At 39.1% G+C, this 13,193-nt stretch overlaps 1 protein-coding gene across 4 annotated transcripts in view; it reads left to right on the forward strand.

The window, feature by feature from the left end:
* Positions 1-13,193, forward strand: part of Zc3h12b (zinc finger CCCH-type containing 12B) — a 231,932-nt gene that overhangs the window by 47,482 nt on the left and 171,257 nt on the right. The window contains 1 exon segment of one of the 4 annotated variants that reach the window (NM_001432875.1): positions 7,529-7,603. The gene's annotated coding sequence lies outside the window, so the exon portion shown is untranslated. 4 annotated transcript variants of the gene reach the window in all.

Consider the following 13,193-nt stretch of genomic DNA (forward strand, 5'->3'; position numbering starts at 1 on the left):
TTCATCATAGAGTTAAAAGAAATAAATGAGCTAATATATGTATTTAGAATAGTGTCCAGCATATCTACTGTCAGGATCAGTGAGACATGCAGCCCTACAATGTCAGCTAAAGCAGCCGGAGAAGTTCTTTTTAGAAAACTTTATGTAGCTCAAATTCTTGATATATACTACAGAAAAGAAATTCATATAATATTAGTTATATGATATGATTTCAGAACTGACCACTTGGTGTTAGATAACTAATTGTAGGACTTATCCCTAGGGAAAAATATTTTTCTGGCTCTCAGCATTTCTTACTTGCTTATGGTTCTTTGTCTAGTACTGAATCAAGTGTGACTTTCGTCTTCCATGTTATCATGTCAGTTGCTGTTACTCTTATCCAGGTATTGTTTAAGAAGCCTTATTGTTGCAGTATTATAGGTGTGGCTTCCTTCACGTTTTTAGAAGATGCAATCTCACATTAGGCATCCTGTTCCAAGTAACATTAAGGCTGAACAGATTGTATTTACATGTGTAGGAATATATTCACATATATTCCTGGTATGTATGTGCATGTGTAACAACAATTAAAGAAAAAGACCAGGGGCCATGTATTTGAGATAGAGAACAAGTAGTAGGGGTATAGGAGGATTTGGAAGGAGGAAAGGGAAAGGTAAAATTATATAGTTATATTTTAATTTTAAAAATATGAGAAAATTATATACACAAATTTAAAAAGGATTTTGGAAGAGTCAGTATGAAGCAAAATTGGAGTAAAGAAAGGCTTTCAACAGGTATAAACATTAAGAAAGGGAAAACTCATGTAAAAGAATAGTAATAGTGTCTGTCTAGAGTAAGCAAGAGAGAGACTTACTTTTAAGTGTCTTTTAAAAATTAATATATTTATTTATATCAAACGCTGCACCCCCTCCAGGTTCCTCCCTTACAGAAACCCTCCTCCATCCCCACTCTCTTCTCCTCTGAGAAGATGGGCCCCCTGGTATGCCCCCCGGATACCCTGGAGCATCAGTCTCTGCCAGGGTAGGTGCATTCTTTCCCACTGAGGCCATACAAGGGCAGCCCTGTTGGGGAACAGATACTACAGTCAGGCTACAGCTTTAGGGACAGCCTCCACTCCAGTTGTTGGGGGGCCCACATGGAGACTGAGCTGTACATCTGGTATATATCTGCCTGTGGCCTCCTTCAAGCCCATGTGTGTTCTTTGGTTGGTGGCTTGGTCTCTGAGAGCTCCTACAGGTACTGCTTAGTTGACTCTGTTGATCTTCCTATGGGGTTCCCATCCCCATAGGGGCCTTCAATCATTTCCCCCAATTCATATTATATAAGAGTCTCTGACCTCTTTCCAATATTTGGCTGTGGGTTTCTGCATCTGTTTCAGTCAGCTGCTGGGTAGAGTCAGGTATATTAGGCTCCTGTCTGCAAGCATATCATTAATAATGTCAGGGATTGGTGTTTGCCCATGTGATAAGTTTCAAGTTGGGCCAGTCATTAGTTGGCCATTCCTTCAGTCTCTGCTCCTTCTTTGTCCCTGCATTTCTTTTAGACAGTACAAATTTTGGATTGAAAGTTTTGTGGATGGGTTGGTATCCTTATCCCTCCAATGGGGTTCCTGTCTGGCTACAGGAGATGGACGGTTTCTATGTCCCCGCTGTTAGGCATCTTGGCCAAGGTCACCCACATTTACCCCTGGGAGCCTCCCACATCTCATGTTTCTGGGACTTCTTAAGATTCCTCCCAACATCCCAACTCCTAGCAACTGCGGATTTCCATCTACTATCCTGGCCCGCTGGGTCTCTCTCACATCTGATCCTGCCACCCCCATTCTCTCCTCCTCCCCTCTGCCAACAATTTCCTTCCCTCACTCTATCTCCTATGACTATTTTGTTCCCCCTTTAAGTGTGATTCAAGCACCCTTTCTTGGATGGTCCTTTTTGTTTAACTTCTTTGGGTTTGTGGGGTGTTTCATGTATTCTGTACTTTATGGCTGATATCCACTTATCAGTGAGTACATACCATGCATGTCCTTTTGGGACTGGGTTACCTTACTCAGAACATTTTCTATTTCCATCCATTTGCCTGCAAAATTCATGATGTCCTTCTTAATAGCTGAATAGTATTCCGTTGTGTAACGGACTACATTTTCTGTATCCATTCTTCAGCTGATGGACATCTGGGTTGTTTCCAATTTCTGGCTGTTAACCAATAAAGCTGCTATGAACATAGTACAACATCTTTTGGGTATACCGTCAGGAGTAGTATACCTAGGTCTTCAGATAGAACTATTTCCAATATTCTGAGAAACTGCCAGACTGATTTTCAGAGTGGTTGTACCAGCATGCAATCCCACCAGCAATGGAGGAGTGTTCCCCTTTCTCTGTATCCTCATCAGCATGCACTGTTGGTTGAGTTTTTTATCTTCGTCATTCTGATTGGTGCAAAGTGGAATCTCAGGGTTATTTTGATTTGCTTTTCCATGATGGCTAAGGACATTGAGCATTTCTTTAAGTGCTTCTTGCCCATTTGAGATTCCTCTGTTGAGAATTATGTTTAGCCCTGTACCCCATTTTAATTATGTCTAACTTCTTGAGTTCTTTATATATTTTGGATATTAGTCCTCTGTTGGATGTAGGGTTAGTGACTATCTTTTCCTAACCTATAGGCTGCCTTTTTGTCCTATTGACAGTGTCCTTTGTCTTACAGAAGCTTTTGAATTTCATGAGGTCCCATTTATCAATTGTTGATCTTAGAGCCTGATCCATTTCAAGAAGTTGTTTCCTGTATCAATGCATTCAAGGATATTCCTCAGTTTCTCTTCTATGAGACTTAGTGTGTCTGTTTTTATGTTGATGTCCTTTATCCACTTAGACTTGAGTTTTGTGCGGGGGGGGGTGGTTATAAATATGGATCTATTTGCATTCTTCTACATGCAGACATCCAGTTAGACCAGCACCATTTGTTAAAGATGTTTTCTTTTTTTCTCATTGTATGGCTTGGGCTTCTTTATCAAAAATCAAGTGTACATAGGTGTGGGTTTTTTCTGGGTCTTTGATTCAATTCCATTGATCAATGTTACTGTTTTACTACCAATACCATGTAGTTTTTATCACTATTGCTCTATACTACAGCTTGAGGTCAAGGGGGGTGTTTCCTCCAGAAGTTCTTTTATTGTTTGGCTATCCTGGGAGCTTTGTTTTTCCATATGAAGTTGAGAATTGCTGTTTCAAGGTCTATAAAAAATTGTGTTGGAACTTTGATGAGGATTGCATTGAATCTGTAGATTGCGTTTGATAAGATGGCCATTTTACTGTGATAATCTTACTGATCCATGAGCATTGGAGGTCTTTCCATCTTCTAATATCTTTTCAATTTCTTTCCTCTGGGGCTTGAAATACTTGTCATATAGGTCTTTCAGTTACTTGGTTAGAGTTATACCAAGATATTTTAAATTATTTGTGGCTATTGTGAAAGATATTGTCTTCATAATTTCTTTCTTTTCTCATTTATCATTTATATAAAGGAAGGTTACTGATTTCTTTGAATTAATTTTTTATCCAGCAATTTTGCTAAAGATTTTTATTTGCTGTAGGAGTTCTCTGGTAGAATTTTTAGGGTTGCTTATGATGATATTATCATATCATCTGCAAAATGTGATACTTTGACTTCTTCATTTCTAATTTGTATCCCCTTGATATCTTTTAGTTTCCTTATTGCTCTAGCTAGAACCTCGAGTACTATATTGAATAGATTGGGAGAGAGTGGGTATCCTGGTGTCCCTGATTTTAGTGGGATTATTTCAAGTTTCTCTCCATTTAATTTGATATTGACTATTGGCTTGCTGTATATTGCTTTTACTCTGTTTAAATATGGGCCTTGAATCCCTGATCTCTCCAAGACTTTTAACACGAATGAGTATTGGATTTTGACAGATGCTTTTTTAGCATCTAATGAGATGATCATGTGATTTTTTCCTTTGAGTTTGTTTATATAGTAGATTACAATGATAGATTTTCATATTTTGAACCATCCTTACATCCCTGGAATGAAGCCTACTTGATCATGGTAAATTATGTTTTGGATGTGTTCCTGGATTTGGTTTGTGAGAATTTTATTGAGTATTTTTGTGTCAATGTTCATAAGTGAAATTGGTCTGAAGTTCTCTTTCTTTGTTGAGTCTTTGTGTGGTTTAGGTATTAGAGTGATTGTGGCCTCCTTATGTTTCTATTTTGTGGAACAGTTTGAAAATCTGGTAAGACTCTGAGAGAGTTTTAATGACTGCTTCTATTTCCTTAGGGGTTATAGGTCTGTTTATATAGTTTATCTGATATTGATTTAACTTTGGTAAGTGGCATCTATCTTGAAAATCATTCATTTCATTTAGATTTTCCAGTTTTGTGGAGTATAGGCTTTTAAAGTATGACCTAATGACTTTTTTAGTTTCCTTAGTTCCTGTTGTTATGTTTCCTTTTTCATTCCTGATTTTGTTAATTTGGATACTGTCTTTTTGCTTTTTAGTGTCTTAGGAACTAGCCATGTATATGATTTTGATGACTGTTAAATTACATTATTTAAAATGTTTTAAAGTTAAGTTAATTTTTAGAATACTTTCCCTACTCTCTGTTGAAACTAGACTTATTAAAAGGTTTTAAATTTATCAAGTTTTCATCCCTAGAATCTACAAATATTATAATGTAAAGAAGACTCTGATTATGTTGTTCAGTTAAGGATTGTGAGATATGATAATGACCCTGGATTATTCTGGTGGGCCCTAATGTCAGCACGAATGCCATTATATGAGGGAGACAGATAAAACTGAGCCACAAAAGAAGATAATGTAACTGTTACTGGAAATTTTAGAGTAAAAGCTTGACCCTTACAGCCCCAACAAGCAAGACTCAGTCTTCATTCCATTCATCCATTTCAACAAGACAAGGATTGGGAAAAGTAGAGAAAGGAAGTTGAGGTGGTTCTATTGGGAACAAATAAAGGAGTCCAGTGAACCTCAAGCCAATCTTCAGGGTATTGAAATGAAGTTTTACTTAGGTGTAAAAATTATACGTAGTAAGACAATTGTGGTAAAAATGTGGCCCTTTCCATTACTGACCTTTGTTTGACTGGTGTCTTGCAATGTAGTTTAATAAGTTGTCAGAATTTCATTTTCTCTCTTCTTGGAAGTCAAGTGACTTCTTTTGTTGTCACCAAAGCTTCCCTTTTCCTAGCAAGGACTTATTGAGGAAATTTTAGTTCACCGAAGTCCTTTGTTTCAGTAGCCTGATACCCAAAATGAGGAGCAAAAGTGTCTCTCCTTAGAGTATCTTCTCTCCTACTGGCTAAATGATGGCTAAATGATTAAACTGCTTAAATGATGATGTAAACACTACACTGATGGCTTTGAAAGTGAATAAGAGGCCACAAGCTAAGAAATGCATCTTCAAACCTTGAAACTGTGGAGCAAATATGACCCTGCTGTACTTTGATTTTTTTCCTAAGTGAAATTGATTTTTAGCTTCTAACTTCCCTAAAAGTAAGAGAATGTTTGTTATTTTAAGCCACCAATTCTGTGGTAACTTATTTTAGAAGTCACTGGAAAATAATATGTAACAGATTGTTACTGGAGTTAAGATCAGAGCATGTGTCTAACAAGTCAAGCTCAAAGATCTGTCCTTGATAGGCCACTTAACAAAGCCAAATTAACAATGGTGAGGGAGAAGGGGAGGGAGAAGAGGGAAAGGAGAGGGAGAGGAAGAAAGATATGCTGTGGACCATATTGAGAAAGGGGACAAAGGTCTACTGATTCCTTCAAGTCTGTCTTCAGGGTCTCAACATGAGATTAAATAGAAGGCAAGATAAATGTATAACTAAATAGTTCCACCAAGGTGTGGATCTCCTGACCACCACTGTCTCAGCTCCAATATCCTACTAGGTCAGTTTCTCCTGCAATGCCATCTGACTAGTTTTAAATCTTTCATAGAGATAAATTTGTCTTCTGTTAGTTTTTTCTCTTCTTGGCATGAGAATCCTAAAGAAACTGTAAATTCTTAGGTCTATTGTTCCAATAATTGGATGGTCAAAGGGAGGGCCAGGAGTCTTTCTTTAGAAGATAGTCATTTCTGCCTGGCCAGCAGGAACATAATTATCTTCATCTTGCTAACTTTAGCCATTATTATACCCTGTCAAAATTATAGAGAAAAAACAGAATAACATTGATTTAGGAAATGTAAAATGCAGTTGTGTCTTTGTTTACATTCTATTACTGTGATAAAGACCATGACTGAAAATAACTTGGGGAGAAAGAACCATTTTGCCTTACAGTTTACATTTCATCATTTAAAGAAGTCAGGGCAGGAATCTGGAGACAGGAACTAAAGCAGAGTCCATGGAGGAATACTTCTTACTGGCTTGATTTTCATGGATTACCCAGCCTGCTTTTCCATAAAAGCCAGAGGTGCCATCACCTACTATGGGTTGGGGCCTCCCCTATCAGTCACTAGTCAATAAAATGCTGCCTCCCTACAGACTTGCATGTGAGCCAATCTAGTGGAGGCATTTTTCTCAGTTCAAGTTTCCTCTTTCCAGATGTCCTTGGCTTATGTCAAGGGAACAAAAAACTTAACTACTTACAAGTTCAGAGGCCATGTAAATCAAATTTCAGCAGGTAGGACCTTAAAATGAGACTGCAAATATAATTATTCTGAATGTGTATCAACTTTGGAAAAACTGCTCATTTTTGCTGTGCAATAGATTTATGTGAAGTATAGATTATTTCTTCCCAGAAAATACCTGAAGTTTGAAGTTACACCTTGTGTATGGGAAGTTACTGAGATGCTCCCATTTAACTGTTGCTAACAACCAAAAAAAACTCACCCTAAGTATTGTCACTTTGTTTTAAGATTCCATTTAATTATAGGAGGAATCTAAGGTCAACGTCCCAGGCCCTGGGGGAGCTGGGGATGTCCAAATAGCCGAACAGCATCTGTTATTCATCTTCTGTTCCATAACATAATGACTGTTCCTAAACACGGCTCCCATTATTCATCCTTTGTTCCCCAAAACATAATGACTGTTCCTAACTACAAAAGAACAAATGGATTTGACTAGATGGGCTCTAAAATCTACATTCTGTATCAGTTGACATATATCAACCACATAAGGACAGCCCTTCTCCCTAAGTCCTGATTGGTGGGGAAATGTAACTTTAACTTGACACAGCTGTTTGAGGTTTTCAGGTTTAAATATTCTGTAATATTCTGGCTCATGGTTCCAGTTTTAGCTCTTTTTTGCAGGCCTGATCAATCAGTAGTGGCTTGATTAAAATAAAATTTTGTCATCTGAATTGACCTGGTGTTTGAATTGTTTTGGATCCAAATGAACGCCATAACATTACAGTTTGCTGTCCAGGTGTTTGTGTTGTTTTGGAAGGTTGAGGAACCTTTAGGAGGCATGAAATTGCTGGAAGTGGATTCCTGGGGATTGAACTTGAGGTTTTATCGCCTGATCACATTTCTTATCTGCTTTCTGCTTTTGACTTCAGATGCAACGTGACCAGATGTCTCATAATCCTGCTGCCATATATTCACTGCCATGATGGAATGTATCCATTCAAACTGTAAGCAAAGAGGAACGCTCTATTAGATACTTTTGTTACAGAGATGAGAAAAGTAACCAATATATACCTCAAGGTCGCTTTCCTCCCTCCCTCCCTCCTTCCCTCTCTCCCTCCCTCCCTCCCTTCCCAGACTGGCCTGAAATTTATGACTTAGTTTAAGATGGCCTTAAACTTGACTCTTTTTGATGTAATTACAGTCATATGAATGCTGTTTATTGTATGTGGTCCTGATGAGGAAGACTTTCTAGTCTTCCTCTGGAACTGATCTTTTAAAATGTATGTTCTTGGTACTGGAGAGATGGCTCAGTGGTTAAGAGCTATAGCTGCCTCTGCTCCCAAACCCCGTGGGAGAGAGACCTCACCGCCTGATCAGGTGGGCACTCCTGAGGCTGCAGAGCGGAGGAGACCACCAACACTGCCCACCCCTGCCCACATCCCTGGCCCAAGAGGCAACTGTATAAGGCCTCTGGATTCCCGTAGGGGAGGGCCCAGGGGCGGCAGGATCCCTGCGCCTGAGACACCGCCGGAACCTGAAGGAAACAGACCGGATAAACAGTTCTCTGCACCCAAATCCCGTGGGAGGGAGAGCTAAACCTTCAGAGAGGCAGACACGCCTGGGAAACCAGAAGAGACTGCACTCTGTGCACATCCAGACGCCAGAGGAAAACACCAAACGCCATCTGGAACCCTGGTGCACGGAGGCTCCCGGAAAGAGCGGCGCAGATCTTCCCGGTTGCTGCCGCCGCGGAGAGGACTTAGGCAGTACCCCACGAGCAAACTTGAGCCTTGGAACCGCAGGTAGGACCAACTTTTCCCCTGCAAGAAACCTGCCTGGTGAACTCAAGACACAGGCCCACAGGAACAGCTGAAGACCTGTAGAGAGGAAAAACTACACGCCCGAAAGCAGAACACTCTGTCCCCATAACTGGCTGAAAGAAAACAGGAAAACAGGTCTACAGCACTCCTGACACACAGGCTTATAGGACAGTCTAGCCACGGTCAGAAATAGCAGAACAAAGTAACACTAGAGATAATCTGATGGCGAGAGGCAAGCGCAGGAACCCAAGCAACAGAAACCAAGACTACATGGCATCATCGGAGCCCAATTCTCCCACCAAAGCAAACACGGAATATCCAAACACACCAGAAAAGCAAGATCTAGTTTCAAAATCATATTTGATCATGATGCTGGAGGACTTCAAGAAAGACATAAAGAACTCCCTTAGAGAACAAGTAGAAGCCTACAGAGAGGAATCGCAAAAATCCCTGAAAGAATTCCAGGAAAACACAATCAAACAGTTGAAGGAATTAAAAATGGAAATAGAAGCAATCAAGAAAGAACACATGGAAACAACCCTGGACATAGAAAATCAAAAGAAAAGACAAGGAGCTGTAGATACAAGCTTCACCAACAGAATACAAGAGATGGAAGAGAGAATCTCGGGAGCAGAAGATTCCATAGAAATCATTGACTCAACTGTCAAAGATAATGTAAAGCGGAAAAAGCTACTGGTCCAAAACATACAGGAAATCCAGGACTCAATGAGAAGATCAAACCTAAGGATAATAGGTATAGAAGAGAGTGAAGACTCCCAGCTCAAAGGACCAGTAAATATCTTCAACAAAATCATAGAAGAAAACTTCCCTAACCTAAAAAAAGAGATACCCATAGGCATACAAGAAGCCTACAGAACTCCAAATAGATTGGACCAGAAAAGAAACACCTCCCGTCACATAATTGTCAAAACACCAAACGCACAAAATAAAGAAAGAATATTAAAAGCAGTAAGGGGAAAAGGTCAAGTAACATATAAAGGCAGACCTATCAGAATCACACCAGACTTTTCGCCAGAAACTATGAAGGCCAGAAGATCCTGGACAGATGTCATACAGACCCTAAGAGAAAACAAATGCCAGCCCAGGTTACTGTATCCTGCAAAACTCTCAATTAACATAGATGGAGAAACCAAGATATTCCATGACAAAACCAAATTTACACAATATCTTTCTACAAATCCAGCACTACAAAGGATAATAAAGGGTAAAGCCCAACATAAGGAGGCAAGCTATACCCTAGAAGAAGCAAGAAACTAATCGTCTTGGCAACAAAACAAAGAGAATGAAAGCACACAAACATAACCTCACATCCAAATATGAATATAACGGGAAGCAATAATCACTATTCCTTAATATCTCTCAACATCAATGGCCTCAACTCCCCAATAAAAAGAAATAGATTAACAAACTAGATACGCAACGAGGACCCTGCATTCTGCTGCCTACAGGAAACACACCTCAGAGACAAAGACAGACACTACCTCAGAGTGAAAGGCTGGAAAACAAGTTTCCAAGCAAATGGTCAGAAGAAGCAAGCTGGAGTAGCCATTCTAATATCAAATAAAATCAATTTTCAATTAAAAGTCATCAAAAAGGATAAGGAAGGACACTTCATATTCATCAAAGGAAAAATCCACCAAGATGAACTCTCAATCCTCATCTTCGATTGGTTTATATACAAGTGTGCAATTTCTAGGCTTGAAAGTAAAATGATGCTATCTGGTGCTGGATAGAGGAGCCTTATTTTTTATTATGGCAGCTTGCTATTTTTGTAACATGGTGATTTGGTTGAACACAATAAAGTACAGTAGTAACTGATCTCCCCCTCTTCCTGGATGAGTGAGGAGATGATTAAATGTTGATGTCAGCATCCATGAGCATATTCAGATGAGCTTCTGCTTCTGTTGAAAAGGATGCTGTGTTTGATTGTGGTCCGAAGCTTTGAAGCACTACTTGGCATCTCCTTCCTTGGAGGTCTCACTGTTTAAACATAACAGATTTGATAGCTTGTTGGTAAGGTGAGGTCCAGCTTGTCTCCACTAGGTCATCTTCATGTGAATCCGGTGGTTATACGGTTTTGTTCTAGGGATATTTCATTTTTTTAATAACGGTTTTAGCTGACATTCATGGAGAGAATGAATCCTTAGAAGTGTGCCACTAGTGAAAGGAAATCCTGTCTAGAGTATGTTTCTTTACAAAGCTGTGTCACACCATCCTTTGGGCCCTCTGCTGGAAAAGTAGAATCAAGTCTCAAATAATGCCTTTTAAATTGTATCCTCTAGCATTATAGATGTAGGACAGTACTGTATCATACCTCTGTGGATGTAAAATAGCTTGTACCTGCTTTATGATACGTAGTAGTGACCGTGCTTTATCAGAGCTGTTTTTAATGATGTTGCTCAGAATGTTTTCTTTCCAGATGATGATTGAGAAGCTAATTTAAAAAAAAATGGTGCCAGGTACCACAAGAGTAACAGAACTGTGCTGTTTTCTCGGGTTTTGTTTTTTTACTTTTTTTTTAAATGGAGTGTGCTGGATGTCTCTACAGTTTTGTTCAGATGACTGCAGAATCTGGAAAAGCTGTTGCTGCTGTTGATGCATAACACACTGCTATTATTGGTCTTTTTATATAAATATAAATATATATATACAGATATATAATTTGAATTTTTTGAAACTTTACCTGTGCTGTCAACTTTGGAAAAAAGTATCCCCGTTTACTGTGTTGAGTTGGCACTGTACAGAAATTAACAGCCATATTGGTCTAGAAATGTTGAACTTAAGTTTTTTCCATTTGTACAGGGGTAACACACTGTATTAAATATGTAAGGTCTTATATACGTGGGTTTGATTACAAAAACTAATAAAGTATTCTCTAAATTAAAAAAAAAAAAGAGCTATAGCTGCTTTTCTTAGAGATCCTGAGTTCAATTCCCAGCAGCAACATGGTGGCTCACAACCATATAATAGGATCTGATGCCCTTTTCTGTCATGCAGGCATATATGCAAATAGAGCATAAATAAATAAATCTTATAATAAAAATGCTTTTACAAGGTAGTTTAATTTTTATCAGTCCCAATCACAGTTTCTGAATAATATATATGATACAATTACCAACACCCTTGCCATTTAAAGCTATAAATACCATTTCCATTTTTTTGTATAACCTGAAACCACATTTTCAGTGCTTTTGACTGTGTTTGCCCACATTGCAATCTCATGTGGTTTCAACTAAGTGTGATTTTTTTCTTTTGCCTTCATTAGACTGAGTTAATTCTAGGTCATCAGCATTGTTTTGTTTTGATTTTTCATGGTTAAATATTGAGAACTAACATCTGAAATGTAACAGGTAATGTTACTTAATGTTACTTAATGTTTACCTTTTATAATACTTTTCAAATAATCCCATTTTATAGGTGAGAAACTGAGGCTCAGAGTAATTGAATTCTAATTGACATCCAAGTAGTCTCTAAATATAGTGTTTGTTGCTTAAAAATGGTGTGGAGATGGAATTGAACATGTACATTCTAAAAAATACATCTTTAGTCAATATTATTATTTGAATGTCATGTAGCATACTTATACAAACCAAGCTGGTATGCATCAATTCAGTTAAGAAACACAACAAACACTAAGTGTATGAAGCAGCTGTTGGGTTTTTGTTTGTTTGCTTGTTTTGTTTTATTTTTACTGTGTAGCTACCTTTTATGGTTATTTTATTTGTTTACATTTCAAATGTTGTCTCCCTTCCCAGTGTTCCCTCCAGGACCCCCCCCCCCCGTCCCATCCACTCCCCCTGCCTCTATGAGAGTGCTACCCCACCATCCACTCCAAACTTACCACTCTAGCATCCCTGTATGCTGAGTCATCAAGTATCCACAGGACCAAGGTCTTCTCCTTCCATTGGTGCCCACCAAGGCCACCCTCTGCTACATATGCGGCTGGAGCCATGGGTCCCTCTGTGTGTACTCTTTGGTTGGTGGTTTAGTCCCTGGGAATTCTGGGGTGTTTGGCTGGTTGATTTTGTTGTTTTTCCTATGGGGTTGCAATCCCCCTCAGCTACCTCAGTCCTTTCTCTAACTCCTCCGTTGTGGTCCCTGTGCTCAGTCCTTGGCTGTAAGTATCTGCATCTATATTAGTCAGGTGCTAGAAAGCCTCTCAGGAGACAGCTATACCAGGCTCCTGTCAGCAAGCATGAAGCAGCTGCCTGAATACAACACAGCATACTGCTTCATACTGATTGTTTTATGGAAGTACAGAAAGTACAGTCCAAAATAGCAAGTAATAATACATGAGTCAGTAATGTTTCTGTTTTCATTTTAAGCATTATATACTGTACAGAATTGCATATGCTATGTTTTTATAAGTTTTCAAGCATAGCAGTTTATGGATATCAATTAAAAAGTCAGTTTTATGCTTCACTCCTTCTTTAGAAGGGGAACAAGAATACCCTTGGCAGGGAATAGAGAGGCAAAGATTAAAACAGAGACTGAAGGAACACCCATTCAGAGTCTGCCCCACATGTGGCCCATACATATACAGCCATCCAATTAGACAAGATGGATGAAGCAACGAAGTGCAGGCTGACAGGAGCTGGATGTAGATCTCTCCTGAAAGACACAGCCAGAATACAGCAAATACATAGGCGAATGCCAGCAGCAAACCACTGAACTGAGAATAGGACCCCGTTGAAGGAATCAGAGAAAGAACTGGAAGAGCTTGAAGGGGCTCGAGACCCCAAAAGTACAACAA

Source organism: Rattus norvegicus, chromosome X (assembly GCF_021556685.1).
Source record: "Rattus norvegicus strain SHRSP/BbbUtx chromosome X, alternate assembly SHRSP_T2T, whole genome shotgun sequence".
Lineage (NCBI taxonomy): Eukaryota > Metazoa > Chordata > Mammalia > Rodentia > Muridae > Rattus > Rattus norvegicus.